This window comes from Triticum dicoccoides, chromosome 3A (assembly GCF_002162155.2).
Source record: "Triticum dicoccoides isolate Atlit2015 ecotype Zavitan chromosome 3A, WEW_v2.0, whole genome shotgun sequence".
Taxonomy (NCBI): domain Eukaryota; kingdom Viridiplantae; phylum Streptophyta; class Magnoliopsida; order Poales; family Poaceae; genus Triticum; species Triticum dicoccoides.
This window is the reverse complement of record NC_041384.1, coordinates 318982179-318988362: the sequence shown is the minus strand read 5'-3', so window position 1 is coordinate 318988362 and position 6184 is coordinate 318982179. Positions and strand designations below refer to the sequence as shown.

At 41.2% G+C, this 6184-nt stretch overlaps 1 pseudogene; it reads left to right on the top strand.

Annotated features, from left to right (window-relative positions):
* The first annotated feature begins 461 nt into the window (after positions 1–461).
* On the top strand, positions 462–2403 carry LOC119272260 (annotated as a pseudogene).
* Positions 2404–6184: the final 3781 nt, after the last annotated feature.

Genomic DNA, 6184 nt, shown 5'->3' with positions numbered 1-6184 from the left:
GTACTATATGTTGATTTGAAAACACAGTTTCAGACAGTGCAGCATGAAAAAATAACATTCTGTTGAAAGAAATGCAGTTAAATATGTAGCACCCTAAAAAAAGTTGAAACAAAAAAATAGCTTATGGGACTAATTAAAGTGCAGAAAAAAAATGATTGTGAAACTGAACTTAAATTTACTGAGTCAAATGAAGCATACTTACATCCGTGAAAAAATGAAATTCTAATGCTGAACATTTTTGTTTCTTTCTACATTTACATGCTTCAAAAAATTGTTGAAACTATAAAATTGCATTCCAAGAAAATGTATTTCGGGTCATGAAGCATCACTTGTGCTTATAGACTAGGTAATAAAACTTTTTGTTTTGCTGTTGATAGGCTACCCACAGCGGTACAGGAGGTGAGGAGAGCTTCACTGAACATCGATTTAAAGCAAACTTTGGAACAAATTCAGCAGCTACAATGAATGAAGATGATGAGATTTCATATCAACCACTTGCAACCTATGTTGGGATGCAATTTGACTCTGTTGATGATGCTAAGCAGTTCTACAACGACTATGCATTCAAAATGGGCTTTGGCATACACATATCTGCTTAAAAGGACAGCCAAAAGAAGGGGCCTGCGATACTAATCAAGAGGGTGTTCCGGTGTGTCCATGTCGGGAAGCCAGAGAATAAGGCCGATACTAGCAGTGCTTCGGAAGCAATCTCAACAGAACAACACTCATCTAGCAAAGAGTCTTCGTTTGAAATGGATGTCGCAAACAAGCGTCAGAAAAATAGATTGGTGCGTCATGATTGCAAAGCACACTTAATAGTTGGGCTGAGGGGTGATAAGTGGGTTGTTTCATACTTTGTTTCAAAGCATACACACCCTCTGATGCCACAGCCAGAGCGTGTGCGGTTCTACCGCTCACACCACAACATTCCGCAAGAAGATTTGGATCTCAATCCTGAATTCTACTTTGCAAAAACAGTTGATGAGGAAACAAACTCTGTCACGGGGCTGTTTTGGGTTGATGGGAGGACAAGGGCATTGTACCCTAAGTACAAAGATTGCATCCTCTTTGACACCACCTTTTGCACAAATAGGTACAACATGCCGTTTGCTCCGATTGTTGGCGTCAACAACCATTTGCATACATTTTTTCTGGGGTGTGCTTTGCTTCCGAATGAACAGATTGAAACTTTCAAGTGGGTGTTCCAGCGCTTTTTGATTGCTATGAACAATGAACATCCATTGAACATCATGATAGACCAGGACAAGGCAATGGAAACAGCCATTTCTGAAGCCTTACCAAATACAGTGCATAGATTTTGCAAATGGCATGTCCAACGAAAAGCGAGGGATAAGTTGGGTAGAATACTCAGCAGGGATGAAGTTTTTGAGCAAGATTTCTACACATGCATCAACGATCCGACCACGGTTGACCAGTTTAAGGAGAACTAGCAGCACATGATACATTGCTTTCAATTGGAAGATAATAGACACCTTTACAACATGTGGCGGACTTGGCATACCTGGGCTCCAGCATACTTCCGGAAATGCTTCTTCCCCTTCACAAGCACTACAGGGAGGTCGGAGGGCCTCAACTCTTACTTCAAGACATTCATCAATCCTCAAGAGTCGGTTTGGAAATTTGTGCAACGATATGAGGTGCTCCAGGAGATGATGCTAGATCATGAGGACAACCAGACTTTCATTGGTGAAGCAAAAACATCACCTCTTTACTCGAGATACAACATTGAGCGTCAGGCGGTGAACTTCTACACCCGGGCAGTTTTTGGCAAGTTTCAATCAGAAGTGATTGCATCGACGGGATATGTAACCAACCAGGTCCCTGCAATTCACAATGGAAGCATGAAATTTGAACTTTTCTCAAATGGCTTTGAACTTTGAACTTTTCTCAAAAATATTTAAAGTAAATGTTGAGATGTCAGATGAGAAGTTTGAGTGCAGCTGCAGCTGTTTTGAGATGAATGGAATTATATGTGCACACATCTTTAGAGTGATGACTCATCTAAATGTGTAGACTATCCCACAACGCTATTTGCTAGAGTGGTGATCTGAAAAATCAACAACACCAACAGGTAGCCAACTTCTGGATTTTGGACTCCCATCGAACAATACCCTCAAGTACAACTCACTCTGCAGGAAACTTACTTGGTTGTCCTCACAAGCTTGCAGCAATGACTTTGCATACAACCTGCTAAATGATGCAGCAAATCAGCTTGAGCCTGTTATAGCTGCAGCAAAAAGAGGGGAACTACCAGAGCAGCAGGAAGTACATCAACAGCAAATGCCGCAGCAACAAGCAGAAACTCACAAGGTGCCAAGTCGGCAGCGACAAAAAGCCAATCCAACAAAGCAACAAGGTCAAGCCAACAACCCGGCTCCATGACATGAACAAACGGCTGATCCGCCTACTGCACAACCGGTTGCCATGCTTCAAAACCCAGCGCGTGTTCCGAAAAAAGGTCGACCCATTGAAAAGGAGAGGAGGAGGAAGACTCTGCTTGAGCAACGAGAGGATGCACACAAGAAGAAGGCTAGACAAGAGGATAAGAAAGAGAAAAAGAAGAAGGAAGCCAAACCAAGAGCAAAGCCTGGACCAAAGAAGAAAATGCTTTGCAAGTATTGTGATGAAGATGGTCATGCCATACAAGAATGCAAGTACTTGAAAGCAGCAATGTCTATCAAGAAATGTAGATATTGCAACGAAGATGGCCATGATGTTCAGGAATGCTCCTACCTAAAAGCTGCAATGTCGAGAGATGAAGATATGGCTAAAGCAACAGAACTTAGGCTGTGATGTCGAAAAGGAGTTCCTATAAGCAAGACATTCCATCGTAGCTTCGAAAATTCCCTACATTGTGACCCTAAATCATTGTTGTGATTGGGAAAAAAAGACACATGTTTTGAGATTCTGTACCCAAATGATGTATTGAGCATTGTAATGCAAACAAAAAATATGTTAGATCCTAAGAAAAATCTGAAGCTTTATTGGGTGTCTTGTATGTATTGGTGTTGACACATCCAGCTGCAATTTTATTGGAGAGTAAATTTAGTATTTGAAAATGAAAGCAACATTCGAATAAAAGATACTTCGGTCCACGATTAGTTTTCATGCTGGTCGCACTTGCTATGCATTTTGATTCCGTTTTCACTTCTAGCGTGCGTTCATTAGTGAGAAAGAAGGAAGTGTGAAAAACATGAAGGATGAAATCCATCAAGTCATGATACTGATTGCTGTGTTTCACTGTTCAAAAAGATGAAGTGGGAAAAATGAAACATGAAAGAATCATCTCTTTGACGCTGGTTTCTTATAAAAAACAGAGAACAATCACAGGGGCAGGTCTTGCGATTAAAAAATATCTTTGCATGGATGGAAAACATCATCTCTCCTTGTAGATCTAAAACACATCGAGTTACAGTGGCACTCTTGCTCCAAAAACATTTCGAAAGAAGTGTTTCGCTAAAAATCTCACTAAGGACTTAAGAAAAAAGAAACTACTGGCCACTACGAGCACGCTACTCCAGCTCTCCCAAGACCACCTTGCTAATCTTGCGTCTCAAGAACGACCACCCTTTTGATGCAGCATCTTCTTCAGCTGCTCCGCAGGGTCCAACTTGTTGTCAGGGTGCCACAACAGATCTGATGCAATACTCATCCACAACTTGGGAATGTATTCCTGGTACAAAAAATGAAACAAAAGAGGGTCAAAATGATGACACCAACAAAAAAAATCCAGCTAACAGGGTGGAGGTGCATTTTTCATTCACATAGCGGCTCACCTGGTCAAATGATGCCATGACCACACCATCGAAGTTCTCCAAGTATAGAATAGAAAAAAATACGCAATCATAGCTGGAGCAACGAAAAAGCACAATGAAAACAATGTTTGAATACCTACTATTTGTGCAACATAAATCGTAACTTTGAGATACAAAAATGAAGAAAATATTTCCTTACTAAGTTACTTGTTGTGGATAAACTGGATTAAACTCCTCAAAAGATTCGAGATCATGTTCGAGTGATGGTTCACTCCTTGCCACTCTCTTTAGGTTCGTGACTGATTTAAAATGAGCACATGACATAAAAAATGATCCATAAGACTTCCAGGGGGGCACATTGTTGAGAAGAAAAACATGAGCATATAATTCCTTACCATATTTCTGGTTGCCTTGTGCAGTAGTTGCACATCTTTGTTGTTCTTTATTGGGTCCAAAACGTTGAATTGCTTCATTGACAAGTTTGCAACAACTATAGCCTGGTGCCTCTTCTGGACAACTGTAAAGAAAAGCTGCAAATGGAACAAATGTGAGGTTGCAAAAAGCTGCGACAAAAAGAAATGAAATAACAATATGTAAACTAAACAGAGAAAAGTAATATCATACTAGATCGCAACTTGATATGTTGCTGCTCTCACAGGCCATCCTAAACTCGCTTTCACAAAGTTTAGGATCAAAAACTTCGGGCTCAATAGCCAGTTGAACCTGAAAACCCAGAAACAACCACAGAAAATAAAATAAAATGATGATGCGAAAAGAAATGATATACGAAAATTGAAAGATGCTATAGAATGTGTCCACTAACACTCATAAAAACTAAGAATGCAAACTTCTTCGGCTTCTTCCTGCGGCAACTTTGCTCCATGTTGAAAGTTTTGAGGTAGAGAGTCATGACCTCATTGTCAATCTCGTCTCGTGGCTTTAGCGAGGCATGGAAATTCTGAAGGGAGGTGTGGAAGCCATCTATTTCAGTGAAAGCAGGGCTGCATATTCAATACATAAAAGAGTAATGCATTAGCTACAGTATATGATGGAGAGAGAAGTTTTCACATCAAACCAAAAGATAGCTTGAATCAGAAACATAAACAACTATGGAATCTTCATGAGCATGTTATGAAAAAAGAAAAAAGAAAAAGGCAAAACACTCACAGAGATTCGCCTTCCTTTACTTGTATCTGTTCATAACATACTGCTGATGCAAAGCGTCCCCGGTTGCATCAATCTTGATCTTCTTCATCTTCAGAACCCCATCAGGTGACTTGGCAGCCCTTTTCTTCTTCTTGATAGCCTTCTTCTAAGCACAAACTTCTCCCACTACTAGTATCAACATTGGGTGTTCCAAATCCAGAGATAGTTGAATTACCTTGCATCAAGACACATAACAAAAAGAAAAATAAAGGTTAGATATGAAGCTTCCAACCGAAGAAACAAGAAAAAAAGGAAGAATAGCATGTAAAACACACCTAAAGACCCAACAGTTGCTGCGGTGACAATAGGAGATGCATCAAAGATAGGCTTGTTGATCTCATTTGATGTGGAAACTTTTGGATCACTATCAAAAAGACAAGAAGAGATGTATGTTGCAACTGGATGTGCAATCTTATTCACATTAGCCCTAGCTTCTTCTGGCGTGTTGTCAAATGTAGGCCCCGCTGAACCCGAGTGCATCGCAGGAGAGGGAGTGGGAGCTGCATATGGGATCTTTGGAGATTTAGGTGGCAGTTCCTGGTGAAATCACTCATAGTCTTCGCTCCCAACTGGAAAAAGGTCACACGATGGGCCATCATCCCATTCCATTGCAGTGGCTTCCATTGCTTTCAGTGTGCCCTGTGATAGGATAACTGTGCCAGCATTGGCAGCAACGCCCTCAGCATCCTGGCCATGGTTGACACGTGGACTTGCTTCTTCATCCACCTCTATTGAAACATCCTGCTATGCAACCTCCTGTTCAACCTCCTTTCCCAAGTCTAAAGGCCCCTTCCCGACTTGAGCACAACTTTGCCCTTGTTTCAACACGGTATCGCCAACACCTTCGAAGCTAGGAGTCCTGGGGCCAGCTGACACTTGCCTTTCCACTTCAGGTTATTGAGCTGAGGCGCTGATATCAGGTGCGGATGCTGCATTGCTTCCACCTGCAACGAATGTTACATCTCCTCCGCCCTTATCCTCCTTCCTCCTTGACTTGCTCGAATGAACTTCAACCAAAAGCTCCCCCACCCTCTTATAGAACAATGACTGAAAAACCTTCCCAACAGAATTCAAAAAGTGCTCTTCATCTCCACTTCATACAGATTCTTGTGCTTCTCATATATCTGTTGCATATGCTCCGGGATCTGCTCCAAAGCATAAAACACAATGATGTCCTGGAAACAAGAAGAAAAAGAAATAGA